Source organism: Salvelinus alpinus, chromosome 9 (assembly GCF_045679555.1).
Source record: "Salvelinus alpinus chromosome 9, SLU_Salpinus.1, whole genome shotgun sequence".
NCBI classification, from domain to species: Eukaryota; Metazoa; Chordata; class Actinopteri; order Salmoniformes; family Salmonidae; genus Salvelinus; species Salvelinus alpinus.
The window spans coordinates 68899131-68923747 of record NC_092094.1 but is presented as its reverse complement, the minus strand read 5'-3'; the positions used below and the strand labels follow the sequence as shown (position 1 = coordinate 68923747).

The 24617-nt window shown below is 45.0% G+C and overlaps 1 protein-coding gene across 1 annotated transcript in view; it reads right to left on the bottom strand.

Moving 5' to 3' along the window:
- The window catches only part of LOC139530526 (MAM domain-containing glycosylphosphatidylinositol anchor protein 1-like), a 292852-nt gene that overhangs the window by 151981 nt on the left and 116254 nt on the right, over positions 1–24617 (bottom strand). The window lies entirely within an intron of this gene.

The window sequence follows — 24617 nt, the reverse complement described above, 5'->3', positions numbered from 1 at the left end:
TGCTAACAAAATAACTTTTTGGTCAGTGTGGTGTGTGTGTAACCTTTATTTAACTAGGCAAGTCAGTTAAGAACAAATTCGTATTTACAATGACGGCCTATCCTGGCCAAACCCGGACGACGCTGGGCCAATTGTGAGCCGCCCTATGGGACTCCCAATCATGGCCGGATGTGATACAGCCTGGACTCGAACCAGGGACTGTAGTGACGCCTCTTGCACTGAGATGCCATGCCTTAGACCGCTGCGTCCATGTGTGTGTGTTAACTATTTAACTGTACCTGTCACGACTTCAACCGAGGCAGGCTCTCCTTCCCGTTCGGGTGGCGCTCGGCGGTCGTCGTCACCGGCCTACTAGCTGCTACTGACTCTTTTTCCTCCCCCTCCTTATGTGTTTATGGTTATCACCTGGTTTGAGGGAATTAGCAATCAGGGTGGCTTTATTAGTCAGCCAGCCTGTCTGCTTCTTTGTGCGGGATTGTTCGTCTGTTTCTTTGGATTTCGGGAGTGGTTCGTGTGTGTGTACTGGTTTTGTCTTCATGTTGGAAGACAGGTGTTTATTTGACACCCAGTAGTCCGGTTTGGACATTGTTTGTGTACGAGTTGGGAATTAAACTCAACCTATTGAAGCTCTGCTGTTCCTGCGTCTGATTCCACAAACACCCCGACACCTAGAGCGTTACAGAATCCCGCACCAATCATGGAGTCAGCAGGAGCAGCAGCTAACCCTCTCCCATCGATGGAGGAACGGGTTCTCCACCACACCACCGTCCTCCATCGGATCGGATCCGCCATGGATCAAATGATGGAGAGAATGGAGCGATGGGAGAGGAGTGGGCTCCTCTCTCCACCTTCGGCTCCCCCTCCCCAGGATTCTCCATCCCCCGGCTCCAGCGCGCTCCGTCTTACGCTCCCGAGGGATTATGATGGAACAGCGGCAGGTTGTCAGGGGTTTTTACTCCAACTGGAGCTATACCTGGCCACTGTTCGCCCCACTCCCTCGGGAGCGGAGAGGGTGAGTGTCCTCGTCTCCTGCCTAACGGGTCGTGCTCTGGAGTGGGCCAACGCAGTCTGGAATGGCCCGGACTCCGTGAAGGAGCACTACCCGGAGTTTACCCGTCGTTTTCGTGCCGTGTTCGACCACCCCACAGACGGCCGAGCGGCGGGTGAGAGACTATTTCATCTAAGGCAGGAGAGGAGGAGCGCACAGGATTTCGCGCTGGAGTTCCGGACCTTGGCCGCGGGATCAGGGTGGAACGACAGGGCCCTTATTGACCACTACCGGTGTAGTCTCCGGGAGGACGTCCGTAGGGAGCTAGCGTGTCGGGACATCGCTCTGTCGTTGGATGAGCTCATCGACATGTCCATCCGACTGGACAATCTGCTGGCTGCCCGCGGGCGTTCGGAGAGGGTCCTGTGCGTTCCACCACCCAGCGCCCCGGCTCCCATCCCGATGGAGTTGGGAGGGGCCGCGCCTAGGGGTATCGGAGGACGAGGCCTCCCCTGCACCAACTGTGGTCGGAGAGGACACACGGCCGATCGGTGCTGGGGGGGTCTGTCTGGGAGTCGAGATGTCAGGCGGGACGCTTCTCGATCACCCCAGGTGAGTCAGCACCAAACTCACTCAGAACCTCCTGTCGGTCACATGTTTGTCTCAATTTTTTTCCTTGATTTTTTCCCCTCTTCTCAGCATAGGGCACTAGTCGATTCAGGTGCAGCTGGGAACTTTATGGATCGCGGACTCGCCCGAGAGTTGGGCGTTCCGCTTGTGCCGATAGATTCTCCCTTTCCCGTGCACTCCCTAGATAGCCGGCCATTAGGGTCAGGGGTGGTCAGGGAGGCCACAGTTCCCCTGGACATGGTGACGCAGGGGAATCATAGGGAACGTATCAGTCTATACATTATCGATTCGCCTGCGTTTCCAGTGGTGCTGGGTATTCCCTGGCTGGCCCGGCACAATCCCAATATTTCGTGGAGACAGGGGGTTCTCCAGGGGTGGTCAGAGGAGTGTTCTGGAAGGTGTCTGGGAGTTTCCATTGGTGCCACGTCGGTGGAGAGTCCAGACCAGGGTTCCACGGTGCGCATTCCCCCCGAGTATGCCGATTTGGCAATCGCTTTCTGTAAAAAGAAAGCGACGAAATTACCACCACATCGACCGGGTAGGGATTGTGCGATAGATCTCCAGGTTAACGCTGCGCTTCCTAAGAGTCACGTGTACCCTTTGTCCCAAGAGGAGACGTTGGCTATGGAGACATATGTCACGGAATCTCTGGGACAGGGGTACATTCGGCCCTCCATCTCACCCGTCTCCTCGAGTTTCTTTTTTGTGAAGAAAAAGGAGGGAGGTTTGCGTCCGTGTATTGATTATAGAGGTCTAAATGCCATCACGGTGGGGTTTAGTTACCCACTACCTCTCATCGCTTCGGCGGTGGAATCATTTCACGGAGCGCAGTTCTTTACAAAACTGGACCTCAGGAGCGCGTACAGCCTGGTGCGTATTCGGGAGGGAGACGAGTGGAAAACCGCATTTAGTACCACATCGGGCCACTATGAGTACTGCGTCATGCCGTATGGGTTAAAGAATGCTCCAGCCGTGTTCCAATCCTTTGTAGACGACATTCTCAGGGACCTGCACGGGCAGGGGGTAGTTGTGTATATCGATGACATTCTGATCTACTCAACTACTCACGCCGCGCATGTATCTCTAGTGCGCAAAGTGCTTGGCAGACTGCTGGAGCATGACTTATACGTCAAGGCTGAGAAGTGTGTGTTTTCCAAACAAGCCGTCTCCTTCCTGGGTTATCGCATTTCCACCTCGGGGGTGGTGGTGGAGAGTGACCGCATAAAGGCCGTGCGTAATTGGCCGACTCCGACCACGGTAAAAGAGGTGCAGCGGTTTTTGGGTTTTGCCAACTACTACCGGAGATTTATCCGGGGTTTTGGCCAGGTAGCGGCTCCCATTACCTCACTGCTGAGGGGGGGTCCGGTGAGGTTGCGGTGGTCAGCGCCGGCGGACGGAGCTTTCAACAGGTTGAAGGTTCTGTTCACGGAGGCTCCCGTGTTGGCGCATCCGGATCCCTCTTTAGCATTCATAGTGGAGGTGGACGCTTCCGAGGCTGGGGTGGGTGCCGTGCTATCACAGCGCTCGGGTGCGCCACCAAAACTCCGCCCCTGCGCTTTCTTCTCTAGTAAGCTCAGTGCAGCGGAGCGTAACTATGATGTGGGGGATCGGGAGTTGTTAGCGGTGGTCAGGGCTCTGAAGGTGTGGAGACACTGGCTTGAGGGGGCTAAGCACCCTTTTCTCATCTGGACCGACCACCAGAATCTGGAGTATATTCGGGCAGCTAGGAGACTGAACCCACGTCAGGCAAGGTGGGCCATGTTTTTCACCCGGTTTAGGGAAGGGAAGTTGCAACCCCTCCCCGTTCCACAACGGCCATGGTCTCATCTGTCTGTAGACTTCCTGACCGATCTGCCTCCCTCTCAGGGAAACACTACGGTTCTGGTAATTGTGGATCGGTTTTCTAAGTCCTGCCGTCTCCTCCCGTTGCCCGGTATCCCTACTGCCCTACAGACTGCGGAGGCCTTATTCACTCACGTCTTCCGGCACTACGGGGTGCCGGAGGATATTGTTTCTGATCGGGGCCCCCAGTTCACGTCCCGAGTGTGGAGGGCGTTCATGGAGCGTCTGGGGGTCACGGTCAGCCTGACTTCCGGGTATCACCCCGAGAGTAATGGGCAGGTGGAGAGAGTGAACCAGGAGGTGGGTAGGTTTCTGCGGTCGTATTGTCAGGACCGGCCAGGGGAGTGGGCGAGATACATTCCCTGGGCTGAGATGGCCCAGAACTCACTACGCCACTCCTCTACTAATGTGTCCCCCTTTCAGTGTGTGTTGGGGTACCAGCCGGTCCTGGCACCATGGCATCCGAGCCAGACCGAGGCTCCTGCGGTGGAGGAGTGGGTACAGTGCTCCAAGGAGACCTGGAGGGCCGTCCGGGAGTCCCTTCAACAAGCTACTGGAAGGCAGAAGAGGAGCGCTGACCGCCACCGCAGTGAGGCCCCCGTGTTTGTACCGGGGGAAAGGGTCTGGCTCTCGACCCGAAACCTACCCCTCCGCTTGCCCTGCCGGAAACTGAGGCCGCAGTGTGTAGGGCCATTCAAAGTCCTGAGGAGAATAAACGAGGTGTGTTATCGATTAAAACTCCCTTCCTATTATCGTATTAACCCCTCGTTTCATGTGTCTCTCCTCAGGCCGGTGGTAGCTGGTCCCCTGCAGGACGGTGAGGTACCGGAGGTCCCTCCTCCCCCTCTGGACATCGAGGGGTCCCCGGCGTACACGATACGGGCCATTCTGGACTCGAGACGCCGGGCGAGGGGCCTACAGTACCTCGTGGACTGGGAGGGGTACGGTCCGGAGGAGAGGTGCTGGGTACCGGTGGAGGACATGTTGGATCCATCTATGGTAAAGGATTTCCATCGCCTCCATCCGGAGCGCCCTGCGCCTCGTCCTCCGGGTCGACCTCGAGGCCGGTGTCGGCGCGCTGCGGGAGCCGCGCGTCAGAGGGGGGGTACTGTCACGACTTCAACCGAGGCAGGCTCTCCTTCCCGTTCGGGTGGCGCTCGGCGGTCGTCGTCACCGGCCTACTAGCTGCTACTGACTCTTTTTCCTCCCCCTCCTTATGTGTTTATGGTTATCACCTGGTTTGAGGGAATTAGCAATCAGGGTGGCTTTATTAGTCAGCCAGCCTGTCTGCTTCTTTGTGCGGGATTGTTCGTCTGTTTCTTTGGATTTCGGGAGTGGTTCGTGTGTGTGTACTGGTTTTGTCTTCATGTTGGAAGACAGGTGTTTATTTGACACCCAGTAGTCCGGTTTGGACATTGTTTGTGTACGAGTTGGGAATTAAACTCAACCTATTGAAGCTCTGCTGTTCCTGCGTCTGATTCCACAAACACCCCGACACCTAGAGCGTTACAGTACCAGAATGCTTAAAAGGCCGCTACAATTTTAAATATTGGTTATTGGTATCGTTTTTTTTGTCAAGGAAAATATCGGTATCGGCCAAAAATGTCCTATCGGTGCATCACTAGTAATGTATACAATACCTATGCATTCATGCTATGACTCTCCAATTCCATGGAATGCCCAAGGCCCTCGTATGACATGTCTGCTAAAATGTTTTATCTGGTCATTCAATGATAGAAGGAACAGACAAGGTTAACTTTGATTTCATACAAGACCAACAAAATCCAACTTATTACATTGAATGTGCACGGGCTCCATAATGGGAAAAAAAAACATGGTTCTTGAACACTTAAAGAGATTGTCAGCTGAAAAAAATAAAAGAGAAATGTAATATTTAGAGGAACTGGGTTGGAGAGGCCTATACTGCCACCTACTGTAGTAACATCAGTGGTGTAGGCATCCTGATGAATAAGAATACACCCTTTTCCCTTATATCCCAGCACACGGACCAAGAATTGTACCTTACATGGTGAAAAATATGACCAACCGCCTCAATTCGGTCTTATGTAGCAAAATTTGAAATGGTGTTTAGTACACTACCATACTACCGTTTAGTACACTACTGTGAGCGCACTATTCCCTACATTCCCTGGCAGATCCCTCTGTCTTCCACATGAGCTGGGGTATTTTCCAGAGTGTTATATACGGTGTGGCCACTCACAAGTTACCAAATCTCTTTTGTTTCTTTCGGTCTCCCTTAGTCCCTCCTGCTCTTACTCTTTTTCAATCTCTCGGTTCCATTATAAGGGCCTCTCTAGGCCTTTTGTCCCTTCCTCTACTTTATAACCCTTTCTCCATTATTTATTCTGCCTCTGCTAGCTGTAAATAAAAAGATGAGGGCAGAGGAAGAAAGGAGAAAGAGGAGGAAGGTGACGCAAAAGCCCACTGGGGACAGTGATGGGGATAGTGAGAGAGAGAGAGAGCACAAAGACATAACATCTAAGTCAGGATTTATTGGGGGCCAAGCAGATGAAAAATGTCAAAATTATGAAATAAAAGAGTTTGTTACACTTGGACAATGCCCTTCATACTACATTGCCTAGGCTATAGCTCAGCGTGCTATCGCAGTCTGGTGGCTCACAGAATACTCACGTTTTCATATGGAATGGGGATCCATATGTCACGCCCTGACAATAGAGAGCTTTTTATTCTCTATGTTGGTTAGGTCGGGGTGCGACTAGGGTGGGTTATCTAGGTGAATATATATATCTATGTTGGCCTGGTATGGTTCCCAATCAGAGGCAGCTGTTTATCGTTGTCTCTGATTGGGGGTCATATTTAGGCAGCCATTTCCCCATTGTGCTTTGTGGGATCTTGTCTAGGTATAGTTGCCTGCGAGCACTACATTGAGCTTCACGTTTCGTTTTACACTTTATTGTTATTTTTTTCTTTGAGTTTCTCTTCAAAATAAAGAGGATGGAAACATACCACGCTGCATCTTGGTCCACTCATTATAACGATCGTGACACCATAATGAATACAAATACAAATGTAGCCTATTGCTTTGAGGATATTGAATCATCTTCTTAATTACTGCTGTGGTCATTGTAATGCAATTACAGATGTAGGTTCTTAATTTGAGCCAGTGTGCTACAAAAGGAAAATAATCCTGGAGCAACAGGAAATGTGAATTATTATGTGAATTATAATTAATGAGTATTTTTGTAGAGGTTGACACATTTTTCATTAGGGCAGATAAAGTCTATGTCAGGGTTGTGTGCGGCGAAGTAGCAGAGTCAAATGCAGGACACAGGTGTTGAGCGAAACACAAAACGTTTACTCAAAAATCACAGCAAAATTCCACAAAGGGAATAATTACAAAACATATAAGAAATAACAACAACCACTAACATAACAAACAATCACGGACAAAACAGAAATGAAAGCCAGAGGGTTAAATAGGGAACATAATAGGGGAATTGAAACCAGGTGTGTATAATACAGACAAAACAAAACGAAACAGAAAAATGGATCGGTGGTGACTAGAAAGCCGGTGACGTCGACCGCCGAACACCACCCGAACAAGGAGAAGGGCCGACTTCGGCGGAAGTCGTGACAGTCTAACATTTTTATGTGGAAATTACAAACTTTGGAAGCATTTTAAACCTTGGATAAACTACAAGTTTTAATTTCCTACTGTGCAGCAAAATTCTAAGCAACAAAAGGGTGATCAAATTATGATCCTACATCTGTATGTCACATTTCAATCGTGTTTCACTAACGCAATTAAAGGTGAATTAACAAACTTCCTAGAACTTGACAAAACATATTGCCACATGGCTATTTAGTCAAACCATGCCAAAGGAATTCTCTCAACGCAGGTCTTAAGAAGCCAGTAAACCGTTTAATCTGTGAGCGTTAGGTCTCCGGCCATCTTAGATTGAATGACATGGTTTATACCGGTTAATTCTGGTTTCATAGTGTTTTCTTTCTCCCTGAAGAAGCATGAGGCAACCAAAGCTGGTGTAAGGTCAAGATAATTTAAGTTTGACGCTGCATTGTGTACCTAACCTACATGGATTGGAGAAAGGACATAAATAAAGGTTGATAAAAACACATTTTAGACAAGCAGAGCAGATCTTATCAAGGCTCAGTCGGAGGACCGGTTAATTTCCCCCACGTTTTCTACCATTTTTAAGTCTGTGGTGTGTGTGTGTGTGCGTGCATGTATGTTTGTGTGTCTTTATCGTGCCTGGGAGTATATGGGTGCAGACTCAATTTGTGGTTTAGCCCTCCCTCATAGACATGAAAGTCTGAATCCTGCATATACTGAATGTGTGTGCGCGTGCGTGTGTGTATATTTCTCCCTTTATTGTGCCAGGGAGAGCATGGGTACAGAGTCAATTTGTGGATTAGCCCTCCCAGAAAGTCTGAATCCTGCATATAAACTCAGCAAAAAAATAAATGTCCCTTTATCAGGACCCTGTCTTTCAAAGATAATTCGTAAAAATCCAAATAACTTCACAGATCTTCATTGTAAAGGGTTTAAACACTGTTTCCCATGCTTGTTCATTGAACCATAAACAATTAATGAACATGCACCTGTGGAACGGTCGTTAAGACACTAACACCTTACAGACGGTAGGCAATTAAGGTCACAGTTATGAAAACTTAGGACACTAAAGAGGCCTTTCCACTGACTCTGAAAAACACGAAAAGAAAGATGCCCAGGGTCCCTGCTCATCTGCGTGAATGTGCCTTAGGCATGCTGCAAGGAGGCATTAGGACTGCAGATGTGGCCAGTGGAATAAATTGCAATGTCCGTACTGTGAGACGCCTAAGACAGCGCTACAGGGAGACAGGACGGACAGCTGATGGTCCTCGCAGTGACAGACCACGTGTAACAACACCTGCACAGGATCGGTACATCTGAACATCACACCGGCGGGACAGGTACAAGATGGCAACAACAACTGACTGAGTTACACCAGGAACGCACAATCCCTCCATCAGTGCTCAGACTGTCCGCAATAGGCTGAGAGAGGCTGGACTGAGGGCTTGTAGGCCTGTTGTAAGGCAGATCATTACCAGACATCACTGGCAACAACATCTTCTATGGGCACAAACCCACCATCGCTGGACCAGACAGGACTGGCAAAAAGTGCTCTTCACGGTTTTGTCTCACCAGGGGTGATGGTCGGATTTGCGTTTATCGTCGAAGGAATGAGCGTTACACCAAGGCCTGTACTCTGGAGCGGGATCAATTTGGAGGTGGAGGGTCCGTCTTGATCTGGGGCGGTGTGTCACAGCGTCATCGGACTGAGCTTGTTGTCATTGCAGGCAATCTCAACGTGGTGCATTACGTGGACATCCTCCCCCCTAATGTGGTACCCTTCCTGCAGGCTCATCCTGACATGACCCTCCAGCATGACAATTCCACCAGCCATACTGCTCGTTCTGTGAGTGATTTCCTGTAAGACAGGAATGTCAGTATTCTGCCATGGCTAGCAAAGAGCCCGGATCTCAATCCCACTGAGCACGTCTGGGACCTGTTGGATCAGAGGGTGAGGGGTAGGGCCATTCCCCCCAGAAATGTCCGGGAACTTGCAGGTGCCTTGGGGGAAGAGTGGGGTAACATCTCACAGCAAGAACTGGCAAATCTGGTGCATGAGGAGGAGATGCACCGCAGTACTTAATGCAGCTGGTGGCCACACCAGATACTGACTGTTACTTTTGATTTTGACACCCCCTTTGTTCAGGGACACATTATTCCATTTCTGTTAGTCACATGTCTGTGGAACTTGTTCGATTTATGTCTCAGTTATTGAATCTTGTTATGTTCATACAAATATTTACACATGTTAAGTTTGCTGAAAAATAACGCAGTTGACAGTAAGAGGACGTTTCTTTTTTGCTGAGTTTATATATATACATATATTTTTATGGCACACAAAACACTTGTCTGATTCGCATCTGTGTCAGTTGACTAATCTATTGCAGAGGCCGCAGGGAAGGCACAGTCCAAGAAAAAGGGGATTGTGGCTAAGATGCACAATGCACGTCTCTTTCCAGAATATGCTTTCTCCCGCCATTTCGTGTACATTCAGTGTTTAACTTCTCTAGGATAGGTGACCTGACCAACATCCATTGAAAGTGCAGGGCGCCAAATTCAAACTACAGAATTGTAAATATTTAACAATCTTGAAAATACACATACAATGTCAAAATAAAGCTTAACTTCTTCTTAATCCAGCCAAGGTGTCAGATTTCAAAAAGGCGAAAGCATACCATGCGATTATCTGAGGACAGCGCCCAGCACACAAATGCATAACAATCATTTTCAACCAGGCAGGTGGCAACACGAAAGTCAGAAATAGCGATATAAAAAATGCCTTACCTTTGATGGTCTTCTTCTGTTGGCACACCAATAGGTCCTATTTACATCACAAATGGTCCTTTTGTTCGATAATGTTATTTTTTATATCCATAAAAACTCAGTTTAGCTGGCGTGCACCAGTCAATAATCCACTCAGTTTCCCTCTGTCAAAATGCATACAAAGTGAATCCCAAACGTTACTAATAAACTTTTCCAAACAAGTCAAACAACGTTTATAATCATTCCTTATGTATCCTAATACGCAAATAAACTATAAAATTTAAGACGGAGAATCGTTAGTCTTTACCGGAGATAAACAACAAAGAACGTGCTTTCCTCCACGCGCTTGGAAACACTAAAGCCAAAATGGGAGCCACCTAGAAAAACTACAATTTCCAGGTAATTTTTCTAAAAACCAGCCTGAAACTCTTTCTAAAGACTGTTGACATCTAGTGGAAGCCCTAGGAACTGCAATTTGGGAGGACCTGGGCTTATAATTAACCATTGAAAACAGTGGTAAGCAGACATATTTTGGGTTTGTCCTCTGGGTTTCGCCTGCAATATCAGTTCTGTTATACTCACAGACATAATTTTAACAGTTTTAGAAACTTTAGAGTGTTTTCTATCTAAATACCAATTATATGCATATCCTAGCTTCTGGGCCTGAGAAACAAGGTTAAATTGAGTTCCTCAGTTAGGTGGTTAACTGATTTTGGGTAGCTGTAGGGAGTCTGACATCCTTGGGTAGGTGGAGGGAGTCTGGAAGGGCATCTAGGAATCTTTTGGTTGTCCTAGAATTTATAGCACGGCTTTTGATGATCCTTGGTTGGGGTCTGAGCATATTATTTGTTGCGATTACAAACATAATAAAATGGTGGGCCGATAGTCCAGGATTATGAGGAAAAACATTAAGATCCACAACATTTATTCCACGGGACAAAATTAGGTCCAGAGTATGACTCAGAGTATGACAGTGAGTAAGTCCCGAGACATGTTGGACAAAACCCACTGAGTCGATGATGGCTCCGAAAGCCTTGTGGACATTTCCATGTGAATATTAAAGTCACCAAAAATTTGAATATTATCTGCCATGACTACAAGGTCCGATAGGAATTTAAGGAACTCAGTGAGGAATGCTGTATATGGCCCAGGAGGCCTGTAAACAATAGCTATAAAAAGTGATTGAGTAGGCTGCATAGATTTCATGACTAGAAGCTCAAAAGACGAAAACGTAGTTTATTTTGTTGGTAAATTGAAATGTGCTATCGTAAATGTTAGCAACACCTCCGCCTTTGCGGGATGAGCGGGGGATATGGTCACTAGTGTAACCAGGAGGTGAGGCCTCTTAACACAGTAAATTCATCAGGCTTAAGCCATGTTTCAGTCAGGCCAATCATATCAAGATTATGATCAGTGATTAGTTCATTGACTGTAACTGCCTTGGAAGTGAGGGATCTAACATTAAGTAGCCCTATTTTGAGATATCACGATCTCTTTCAATAATGACAGGAATGGAGGAGGTCTTTATTCCAGTGAGATTGCTAAGGCGAACACCGCCATGTTTAGTTTTGCCCAACCTAGATCGAGGCACAGACACGGTCTCAATGGGGATAACTGAGCTGACTACACTGACTGTGTTAGTGGCAGACTCCACTAAGCTGGAATGCTGGCTAACAGCCTGCTGCCTGGCCTGCACCCTATCTCATTGTGGAGCTAGTTTCACGCCCTGGCCATAGAGAGGCTTTTATTCTCTATTTTGGTTAGGCCAGGGTGTGACTAGGGTGGGCATTCTAGTTTCTTTATTTCTATGTTTTCTGTTTCTATGTTTTGGTTCTGGTATGGTTCTCAATCAGGGACAGCTGTCTATCGTTGTCTCTGATTGGGAATCATACTTAGGCAGCCTGTTTTTCCACCTTAGTTGTGGGTAGTTGTCTTTGTTAGTGGCCTGTATAGCCCTAGTAAGCTTCACGTTCGTTTTTGTTGTTTCTTGTTTTTGTTGGCGACATTCATAATAAAAAGAAATGTACGCTCACGACGCTGCACCTTGGTCTGGTCATTTCTCTGACGACGTTCGTGACAGCTAGGGAAGTTAGCCTCTCTGGTAAAAGACGCTACGTCCCACCTCGACAACAGCCAGTGAAATTGCAGGGCGCCAAATTCAAAACAAGAGAAATCCCATAATTAAAATTCCTCAAACATACAAGTATTATACACCATTTTAAAGATAAACTTATTGTAAATAAAACCACAGTGTCCGATTTCAAAAAGGCTTTACTGCGAAAGCACACCATGCAATTATGTTAGGTCAGCACCTAGTCACGGAAAACCACACAGCCATTTTCCAGCCAAGGAGAGGGCTCACAAAAGTCAGAAATAGCGATTAAATTAATCACTAACCTTTGATGATCTTCATCAGATGGCACTCATAGGACTTCATGTTACACAATACATGTATGTTTTGTTCGAAAAGGTTCATATTTGTATCCAAAAATCTCAGTTTACATTGGCCCGTTATGTTCAGAAATGCATTGTCTCAAACAAACATCCGGTGAAAGTGCAGAGAGCCACATCATAAACATTGATAAAAGATACAAGTGTTAAACATACGAATAAAGATGAACTTCTCCTTAATGCAACTGCTGTGTCAGATTTCAAAAAGGCTTTACGGCGAAAGCACACTTTGCGATTGTGGTAGGTCAACGCCTAGCTACAGGAACCCATACAGCCATTTTCCAGCCAGAAATAGCATTAAAATGAATCACTTACCTTTGAAGATCTTTATCTGGTGGCACTCCCAGGTCTCCATGTTAGACAATAAATGTTTGTTTTGTTCGATAATGTACCCTTTATGACCAAAAACCTCCTTTTTTGTTTGTGCGTTTTGTCCAGTAATCCGAATGCACAAGGCACTAATTCCAGATGAAAAAGTACAATAAAAGTTAGTAGAAACATGCCAAACGATGTTTAAAATTAATCCTCCGGTTGTTTTTGTCATAAATAATCAACAATATTTCAACTGGACAAAAGCTTAGTCAATAGGAAAGGAGAAACAAGAAAGGGACGCTCCCGATCAGGCGCATGGCTGATGTCTGGAAATTTCCACTGGCCTCTCATTGAAAGTGCTGTATCTCCCTCATTGTTCAGAGTAAAAGCCTGAAACAATGCCTAAAGACTGTCCACAAGTAGAAGAAGCCATAGAGCTCGTGAACTGGGTCCTAAGTCTTTGTATGGTGGATAGGCTTTCAATGGTAAAACAGCCTTTCAAAATAATAGTACTTCCTGGTTGTATTTTCTTCTGGTTTTTGCCTGCCATATCAGTTCTGTTATACTCACAGGCATTATTTTAACAGTTTTGGAAACTTAGAGTGTTTTCTATCCAAATCTACTAATTATATGCATATCATAGCTTCTGGGCCTGAGTAGCAGGCCGTTTAATTTGGGCACGAACTTCATAAAAAATTCAGAATGCTGCCCCCTACCCTAGTGAAGTTAATAACTTTGTTGTTTGAATTGCTTGCCCTTTGATTGTTAGCGTCTGTCAATTCCCCATTACATATATCACCAGTAGTACATTTACTGTTAATTCCCATCATTTTGAATATCCAATGTTTTTTTGGTTTGTTAGTGTGAGCTTTAGGACGGACCAGTTGATAGTTGATACTATGTTTCAAGTTAATTGCAGACAAGTCATGCGCAGCCAATGTGATTTATAGGATATTTATTTGTATCAGGATATTTTCTACCTGCAGACTGCAATGTTTTTATTTCTTGGCTTTATGTAGGCAATTTTTACATAGTTGGCAATGGCAATAGAAGTTACTTTTAGATTTGTATCATTTTCATTTAGATTTAGATTAACCACATGACAATGATTTTGAGATACGAAGATGTTATTATAAATGAAATTAAACTGTTCCATGAAAATGCGTATATGAAAACTATAACTGGCACACAGCTCAGTAGAAATGGTAATATAAATTGGCATTCCACAGGAAAAAGGTTGCCAACCTCTGATGTAGCCTATTACCGGCAACTTCAGGAACATAATGGCAAAATCTGTGAAGGCCAGCAGGAGCGGGTGGAGGATGGTCGGGTACAGGTTTTTCTCTTCTGGTTATCCTGATCTCTGGCTCCCTCTTGAGTTATTTGTGTTTTATGTAATCAAACAGTGCGCTTAAAGCATCAGACAAGCTCAGTGCATTTAGCTGATTTTATTTAAACACATATGGTGTGTCTATATATGGACAAATTCACATTGAAAATTGTCTACCAATCGATTAAACCTCTTATGGCTCTGTTTGGCATAATGATACATAGTCAAGTTTCATTCTAATTGAATACATTGGGAGCTTAATTCAAATCACATTGTTGCTCAGAATTTGAATTGTAAAAGGCATCTCTCCAAATGTACCATTTAACAAGGTCCCTTTGTTGTTTATTTACCAGCCTAACACCACCAAACCTGCATAGGTGCACATCACTTCAATGAAAGGCACATACACACAAGCATTTCCGAATGAAAGGCACACACACTTAAAATACCCACATAGAAATTACCCTCAGTTCGACCTTGGAGTGCTTCTGGAAATCACTCCAAGGTCGGCCAGCGTGGCATCAGGGGGCTGTGCTAAGTACAGATTAATTAGCCTAATTTGGGAAACAATGAGCAGATTCCTGATTAGTTCCACAGGCGATGACACTGATTAGGCCCCAAACTCTGCCCCTCTGTTTGAAAGATGGTTCATTAGACATAAGACTGTATATACCGCACCTCCCTGGTTTTAAAGGCAATCAATGTCTCATTACAATGCCCCCATACATCTTAAACCAATTTGGTTTGGGATTAGGGAAGGAAGGTTTGTAGTCTCAACCCCTCCTTGGTCAATATATTGGCTCCAGGTGCAAGCATGCGTGAAGTAGTGAGTGGGTATACAAACATACTACATCCTCCCACATACACATAGTGATGTTACATTTGATACTTGAGCTTCGAGGCATCCGTAGAAATTGCCGATGGGTGTACCACTTTATCAGAAGTACGTCATCACATTTAACCAAGGTAAGGTGACTGAACATGAACAAGTACAAACAGATCAGCTATGAGGTGCGTAAATCAATCAGAGGCAAAAATACTTTATGGGGACATAGTGGAGTCGCAACTCAATGGCTCAGACACGAGATGCATGTGGCAGGGACTTCAGACAATCATGGATTATAAAGGGAAAACCAGCCGGGTCGTGGACACCGAAGCCTCACTCCCAGACAAACTTAACCCCTTCTTCGACCACTTCGAGGAAAACAACACAGCGCCACCTTCTGGGGCCCCTGCTGCTCACGAGGACTGTGGGCTACCAATCTCTGTAGCCAATGTGAGTAGAACTTTCAAGTGTGTTAACCCTCTCAAGGCTGCCGTCCCAGACGGTATCCCAAGCCATGTCCTCAGTGCATGTGCAGACCAGCTGGTTGGAGTGTTTACGGGCATATTCAACCCCTCCCTATCCCCCACTTGCTTCAAGATGGCCACCATTGTTCCTGTACCCAAGCAATCTATGGTAACTGAACTACATGACTATCGCCTCGTAGCACTCACTTCTGTCATCATGAAGTGGTTGGAGAGGCTAGTGAAGGAGCATATCACCTCCACCCTGCCTGACACCCTAGATCGATTACAATTTGCATACCGCCCCAACAGATCCACAGACGACGCAATCGCCTTTGCACTGCACACCGCCCTATCTCACCTGGACAAGGGATACCTATGTGAGAATGCTGTTCATCGACTACAGCTCTGCTTTCAAAACCATAGATCCCTCCAAGCTCGTCACTAATCTCAGGGCCCTGGGTCCTAGACTTCCTGATGGGCCGACCCCAGGTGGCCCGTGCTGATCCTCAACATGGGCCCCACAGGGGTGTGTGCTCAGCCGCCTCCTGTACTCCCTGTTCACCCATGACTGCACGGCTATGCATGACTCCAACTCAATCATCAAGTTTGTTGATGAAATGAACCGCCTGATTATCAACAACGATGAGACAGCCTACAGGGAGAAGGCTAAAGCCCTGGCGGAGTGGTGCCAGGAAAATCACTCCTTCAATGTAAAAAAAAACTAAGGAGCTGACTATAGACACAGAAGAGGACACAAAAGAGGGAGAACGCCACCATCCATATCAACGTGGCTGCAGTGGTGGGTCAAAAGCAGAGTGCACATCACTGACGACCTGAAATGGACCCACGACACTGTGGTGAAGAAGGCACAACAGCGCCTCTTCAAACCTCAGGCGGCTTCAGAATTTAAGCATGGTCCTCAAATGCATGGCTCTCCAGAGGGTGGTGCGGTCAGCCCAACGCATCACCAGGGGCACGCTGCCTGCCAGGACATTTACAGCACACGTCAAAGGAAGAGAATGAACGACCTCAGCCACCCAAGCCATGTTCTGTTCATTCTGCTACCATGTAGCAGGCAGAGATGCTACTGGTGAGTCAGAGCCGGGATCGAGTGACTGAGAAACAGCTTCCATCACCAGGCCATCAGACTGTTGAACAGACATCTCTAGCCGGCTACCTGCCCGGTACTCAGCCCTGCACCTTGAAACTAATGCCCCACGTATTTAGAGTCAGTGAACGCTGGTCAGCTTATATTCTGTAAATATATTGTTGATTACTTACAGTGTAAGAATATACTGTATTCTATGTACTGTATTCACGCCCTGACCTTAGAGAGCCTTTTTATTTCTCTATTTGGTTAGGTCAGGGTGTGATTTGGGTGGGCATTCTATGTTTTCTGTTTCTTTGTTTTTGGCCGAGTGTGGTTCCCAATCAGAGGCAGCTGTCTATCGTTGTCTCTGATTGGGGATCATACTTAGGCAGCCCTTTTTCCCACCATTAGGTTGTGGGATCTTGTTTTCTGTTTAGTATTTCTGCCTGACAGAACTGTGTGCTTTCGTTTTCACGTTTGTTATTTTGTTTGAGTGTTTTTTTAAATAAAAGAATCATGAACACTTACCGCACTGCGCCTGGGTCCACTCTTCATACCACCAACAAGAGCCGTAACATCATCCTAATACAGTGGATTCGGAAAGTATTCAGACCCCGTCACTTTTTCCACATTCTGTTACGTTACAGCCATATTCTAAAATAGATTTTTTTAAATTTCCTCAATCTACACACAATACGCCATAATGACAAAGCAAAGGTTTTGCCATTTTTGCAAATGTATTACCAAAAAAAAAGAATACCTTACATACATAAGTATTTAGACCATTTGCTATGAAACTCGAAATTGAGCTCAGGTGCATCCTGTTTCCATTGATCATCCTTGAGATGTTTCTACAACTTCATTGGAGTCCACCTGTGGTAAATTCAATTGATTGGACATGATTTGGAAAGGAGCACAGCTGTCTATATAAGGTCCCACAGTTGACAGTGCAAGTCAGAGCAAAAATCAAGCCATGAGGTTAAGGAATTGTCCGTAGAGCTCCAAGACAGGATTGTGTTGAGGCACAGGTCAGGGGAAGGGTACCAAAACATTTCTGCAGCATTGAAGGTCCCCAAGAACACAGTGGCCTCCATCATTCTTAAATGGAAGTAGTTTGGAACCACCAAGACTCTTCCTAGAGCTGGCCGCCCGGCCAAACTGAGCAATTGGGGGAGAAGGGCCTTGGTCAGGTCACAAAGAACCTGATGGTCACTCTGACAGAGCTCTAGAGTTCCTCTGTGGAGATGGCAGAACCTTCCAAAAGGACAACCATCTCTGCAGCACTCCATCAATCAGGTCATTATGGTAGAGTAGCCAGACGGAAGCCACTCCTCAGTAAAAGGCACATGACAGCCCACTTGGAGTTTGCCAAAAGGCACCTAAAGGACTCTCAGACCATGAGAAACAACATTCTCTGGTCTGATGAAACCAAGATTGAACTCTTTGGCCTGATTGCCAAGTGTCACGTCTGGGGGAAACATGGCACCATCCCTATAGTGAAGCATGGTGGTGGCAGCATCATGCATTTGGGATGTCTTTCAGCAGCAGTGACTGGGAGACTAGTCAGGATCAAGGGAAAGATGAATGGAGCAAAGAGGGATCCTTGATGAAAACCTACTCCAGAGTGCTCAGGACCTCAGACCGGGGTGAAGGCTCACCTTCCAACAGGACAGTGACTCTAAGCACACAGCCAGAAGGCCAGGAGTGGCTTCGGGACAAGTCTCTGAATGTAATTGAGTGGCCCAGCCAGAGCCCGGACTTGAACCCAATTGAACATATCTGGAGAGACCTGAAAATAGCTGTGCAGCAACATTCCCCATCCAACCTGACAGAGCTTGAGAGGACCTGCAGAGAAGAATGGGAGAAACTCCCCCAATACAGGTGTTCCAAGCTTGTAACGTCATACCCAAGAAGATTCGAGGCTGTAATCACTTCCAAATGTGCTTCAACAAAGTCCTGAGTAAAGGGTTGAAATAGTAATGTAAATGTCACATTTCTGTTTTTGTTTTTTTTTGTAACTTTGCAAAAATAAAAATAAATGTTTTTGCTTTGACATTATGGGATATTGTATGTAGATTGATGGGGGGGGGAAACGATTGAATACATTTTAGAATAAGGGGTCTGAATACTTTCCGAATGCTGTATTTCTGCTAATGTATATACCATTTTATTTTCCAAATTATTTTCTGTTTTATACACACCACATATTTATATTGTCACTCTAATATATTTACTTATTAAAAATAAAAATGTATTATTGTGTATTTGTATTGTATTTGCGAGACATTTTACTGCACTGTTGGAGACAGTAACACAAGCATATCGCTGCACCTGCCATAACACCTGCAAAATGTGTAAGCGGTCAAATAACTCAACATTTGCAAAGCATTTCACCCCAAAACTGTTGAAACTATAATTGAGCGCATAACTTTCAGTACTATAATATTGCAGCATATCCTACAGACCAGAAATGAATGGCTACATTTGTTTGAGGGAGACATCTTCAAAGAGAAAATTCTGTCAGTTTCAATCACCTTATCCAACTTCTAGATAGAAAATAATAAAAACTGGCAGCTTCATTAAACAGTACCCGCAAAACACCAGTCTCAACGTCAACAGTGAAGAGGCGACTCCGGCATGCTGGCCTTCCAGTGTCTGTTCTTTTGCCCATCTTAATCTTTTATTTTTATTGGCCTGTCTGAGATATGGCTTTTTCTTTTCAATTCTGCCTAGAAGGCCAGCATCCCGGAATCTCCTCTTCACTGTTGACATTGAGACTGGTGTTTTGCGGGTACTATTTAATGAAGCTGCCAGTTGAGGACTTGTGAGCCATCTGTTTCTCAAACTAGACACTAATGTATTTGTCCTCTTGCTCAGTTGTGCACCGGGGCCTCCCACTCCTCTTTCTATTCTGGTTAGAGACAGTTTGCGCTGTTCTGTGAAGGGAATAGTACACAGCGTTGTACAAGATCTTCAGTTTCTTGGAATTTTTCTCGCATGGAATAGCATTCATTTCTCAGAACAACAATAGACTGACAAGTTTCAGAAGAAATGTCTTTGTTTCTGGCCATTTTGAGCCTGTAATCGAACCCACAAATGCTGATGCCCCAGATACTCAACTAGTCTAAATATGCCCAGTTTTTTATTACTTTAATCAGAACAGCAGTTTTCAGCTGTGCTAACACAATTTGCAACAGAGATTTCTAATGATCTTCTTGAGCTTTTTAAAATGATAAACTTGGATTAGCTAACACAACGTGTCATTGGAACACAGAAGTGATGGTTGCTGATAATGGGCCTCAGTACGCCTATGTAGATATTCCATAAAATATCTGCCGTTTCCAGCTACAATAGTCATTTACAATATTAACAATGTCTACACTGTATTTCTGATCAATTTGATTAATGGACAGAAAAATTGCTTTTCTTTCAAAAACAAGGACATTCATAAGTGACCCCAAACTTTTTAACGGAAGTATAAACAGTTGAAGTCGGAAGTTTAAATACACCTTAGCCAAATATATTTAAAATCAGTTTTTCACAATACCTGACATTTAATCTGAGTAAAAATCCCCTGTCTTAGGTCAGATAAGATCACTACATATTTTAAGAATGTGAAATGTCAGAATAATAGTAGAGAGAATTACTTATTTTAGCTTTTATTTCTTTCATCACATTCCCAGTGGGTCAGAAGTTTACATACACTCAATTAGTATTTGGTAGCATTGGCTTTAAATTGTTTAACTTGGGTCAAACGTTTTGGGTAGCCTTCCATAAGCTTCCCACAATAAGTTGGGTGAATTTTGGCCCATTCATCCTGACAGAGCTGGTGTAACTGAGTCAGGTGTGTAGGCCTCCTTGCTCACACACGCTTTTTCAGTTCTGCCCACACATTTTCTATAGGCACGAGGTCAGGGCTTTGTGATGGCCCCTCCAATACCTTGACTTTGTTGTCCTTAAGCCATTTTGCCACAACTTTGGAAGTATGCATTGTCCACTTGGAATACCCATTTGCGACCAAGCATTAACTTCCTGACTGATGTCTTGAGATGTTCCTTCAATATATCCACATCATTTTCCTGCCTCATGATGCCATCTATTTTGTGAAGTGCACCAGTCCCTCCTGCAGCAAAGCACCCCCACAACATGATGCTGCCACCCCCGTGCTTCACGGTTGGGATGGTGTTCTTCGGCTTGCAAGCCTCCCCCTTTCTCCTCCAAACATAACAATGGTCATTATGGCCAAACAATTCTGTGTTTGTTTCATCAGACCAGAGGACATTTCTCCAAAAAGTCCGATCTTTGTTCCCATGTGCAGTTGCAAACCGTAGTCTGGCATTTCTATGGCGGTTTTGGAGCAGTGGCTTCTTCCTTGCTGAGCAGCCTTTTTAGGTTATGTCGATATAGGACTCGTTTTACTGTGGATATAGATACTTTTGTACCTGTTTCCTCCAGCATCTTCACAAGGTCCTTTGCTGTTGTTCTGGGATTGATTTGCACTTTTCACACCAAAGTACGTTCGTCTCCTTCCTGGGCGGTATGATGGCTGCGTGGTCCCATGGTGTTTATACTTGCGTACTATTGTTTGTACAGATGAATGTGGTACCTTCAGGCGTTTGAAAAATGTTCAAGGATAAACCAGACTTGTGGAGTTCTACAATTTCTTTTTCTGAGGTCTTGGCTGATTTCTTTTGATTTTCCCATGTCAATCAAAGAGGCACTGCGTTTGAAGGTAGGGCTTGAAATACATCCACAGGTACACCTCCAATTGACTCAAATGATGTCAATTAGCCTATCAGAAGCTTCTAAAGCCATGACATCATTTTCTGGAATTTTCCAAGCTGTTTAAAGGCACAGTCAACTTAGTGTATGTAAACTTCTGACCCACTGGATATGTGAAATAATCTGTCTGTAAACAAATGTTGGAAAAATTACTTGTGTCATGCACAAAGTAGATGTCCTAACCGACATACCAAAATTATAGTTTGTTAAAAAGAAATTTGTGGAGTGGTTGAAAAACGAGTTTTAATGACTCCAACTTAAGTGTATGTAAACTTCCGAATTCAACTGTATAGCCTCGCTACTGTTACTTTAACATGCATAACCTGGCTCTCCCACAAGAATGTAAGAGGAGCACGGTGCCACCTTGTGGACTGGCTGGGCCACTATGTAAAAAAAAAAAAAGTACAAAGTACAAATAACAATGACAATAATAATAAAAAATAATATATAGCACCAGTCAAAAGTTTGGACACACGTACTCATGTCAGGGTTTTTCTTTATTTTACTAGTTTCTAAATTGTAGAATAATAGTTAAGACATCAAAACTATGAAATAACAAATATGGAATCATGTAGTAACTAAACCGTTAACAAAAATCTAAATGTATTTTATATTTGAGATTCTTCAAAGTATCCACCCTTTACCTTGATGACACTTTGCACACGCTTGGCATTCTCTCAACAAGCTTCATGAGGTAGTCTTTATTTATTTAAATTAACATGTGTGCCTTCTTAAAAGTTAATTTGTGGAAATTCTTTCCTTCTTAGTGCGTTTGAGCCAATCAGTTGTGTTGTGACATGGTATGGGTGGTATACAGAAGATAGACCTATTTGGTAAAAGACCAAGTCCATTATATGGCAAGAAAAGCTCAAATACGCAAAGAAACGACAGTCCATCATTACTTTAAGACATGAAGGTCAGTCAATCCGTAACGTTTCAAGAACTTTGAAAGTTTCTTCAAGTGCAGTCCCAAAAACCATCAAGCGCTTTGATTAAACTGGCTCTCATGATGACCGCCACAGGAAAGGAAGACCCAGTTACCTCTGCTGCAAAGGATAAGTTCATTAGAGTTACCTTAGAAATTGCAGCCCAAATAAATGTTTCACAGAGTTCAAGAAACAGACACATCTCAACATCAACTGGTCAGAGAAGACTGCGTGAATTAGGCCTTCATGTTGAATTGCAGCAAAGAAACCACTACTAAAGGACACCAATAAGAAGAGACTTGCTTGGGCCAAGAAACACGAGCAATGGACATTAGACATGTGGAAAACTGTTCTTTGATCTGATGAGTCCAATTTTGAGATTTTTGGTTCCAACCGCCGTGTCTTTGTGAGACGTAGAGTAGGTGAGTGGATGATCTCTGCATGTTTGGTTCCCAACATGAAGCATGGAGGAAGACGTATGATGGTGTGGGGGTGCTTTGCTGGTGACACTGTCTGTGATTTATTTAGAATTCAAGGCACACTTAACCAGCATGGCTATCACAGCATTCTGTAGCGATACGCCATCCCATCTGGTTTGGCATAGTGGGACTATCATTTGTTATTCAACAGGACAATGACCCAACACACCTTCAGGCTGTGTAAGGACTATTTGAACAAGAAGGAGAGAGATGGAGTGCTGCATCAGATGACTTGGCCTCCACAATAGTAGTAGGTGTGTCCAAACTTTTGACTGGTACGGTAGGTGCAGGTTCAGTACTAAAATGCAATCTAATTACCAGCATAGACCAATAACAGCACTACATTGGCACCCATATCTCCAATCGCACACATTTACACTTTTCTCATTCACACTTTTCTGATTTCCTATCCATATCCATCCTATCCACTACGCTTGTATAAGACCAGAATGACAGACAGACAGATACCTTTGAGGCTGGGCACACCAACTCCCCTCCCTCCCTCCCTCCCTCCCTCCATCCCTTCCCTCCCTTCCCCTTATTGTGTTAGCCTCCCGGCGGGCGGCCCCCGGAGGCTGGTAATTGCAGGGCGAGTAAACTGGGCAATGGCGAGGCTGAGGGTAACCAGTAGTGACAGGTGACGCTTGTTCAATTTTCTCTCCCCGCCGTACCTCAGCGCGTGCTCACCAAGTGACTTAGTGTGACTATCTTTTGTTTTTCAACAGGACAATGACCCAACTCACCTTCATGCTGTGTAGGGGCTATTTGACCAAGAAGGACAGTGATGGAGTGCTACATCAGATGACCTGGCCTCCAGCTTTTTTTAAATATTTTATTTATCCTTTATTTAACTAGGCAAGTCAGTTAAGAATAAATTATTATTTACAATGACGGCCTACCAAAAGGCAAAAGGCCTCCTCAAGGGGATGAATAAAATAAATTAAATAAATTTAAATATAGGACAAAACACACAAGAGAGACAATACTACATAAAGAGAGACCTAAGACGACAACGTAGCATGGCAGCAACACATGACAACACAGCATGGTAGTAACACAACATGACAACAACATGGTAGCAACACATGACAGCAGCACAATATGATAGCAGCACAAAACAGGGTACAAACATTGTTGGGCACAGACAACAGCACAAACGGTGTGGTATGTGGAGGATGAGGACTGCAGTAGATGTCTCAGATAGGGGGGAGTGAGGCCTAAGAGGGTTTATAAATAAGTAACAACCAATGGGTCTTGCGGATTATATACAGAGATGACAACTTGAAGACTTGTTTACGTGCTACTGCTGCTGTGCGGTTTGTTGCTAACCTTACTTTGCTACATATTATTAATTTATTTTCCCCTCGCTCAACTTTTTTCATTCAACTTTTTCACCCCAGATGCTTGATCTGGATGTTGTTCGTCAGGACCTCCACCTGCCGAAGCTAAGTAGTAACATTAACATTATGCCTTCTAATTGCAGGCGCTGTACTCATAATATACAGGAGAACGATCGCCTTATGGCAAGGATAGCCGTACTGCAAGCCAAGCTTCAGACGCAATCGTTAGGCAAGTGTAATTTAAGTGTAGGAAAGGATGAAACCACGTCTGTGCCACCAATAAGTACAGATAGTAGTATAAATCCCCTCGCACAGTCCCCGAAGCCGGATAATTCTCTCATTCTGGAGGGAAATGCTGTAGGAATGCACAACCGGTGTCGCTCATTCAGCCGACAGAAACTTTCAACCTGGTTCTCCCCATTAAACAACGGGTCGGAGTCAGAGGCCGAGCCTTCTCTGGTCTCTCCTCCTCCCGTTACGGGGTCTGAGATGCCGAAGGCTCCCACCATTAGCTCTGACAAATTGAAAACCCTAGTCATTGGCAACTCCATTACCCGTAGTATTAGACTTAAAACAAATCATCCAGAGATCATACACTGTTTACCAGAGGGCAGGGCTACCGACGTTAAGGCTAATCTGAAGATGGTGCTGGCTAAAGCTAAAACTGGCGAGTGTAGAGAGTATAGGGATATTGTTATCTACGTCGGCACCAACGATGTTAGGATGAAACAGTCAGAGGTCACCAAGCGCAACATAGTTTCAGCGTGTAAATCAGCTAGAA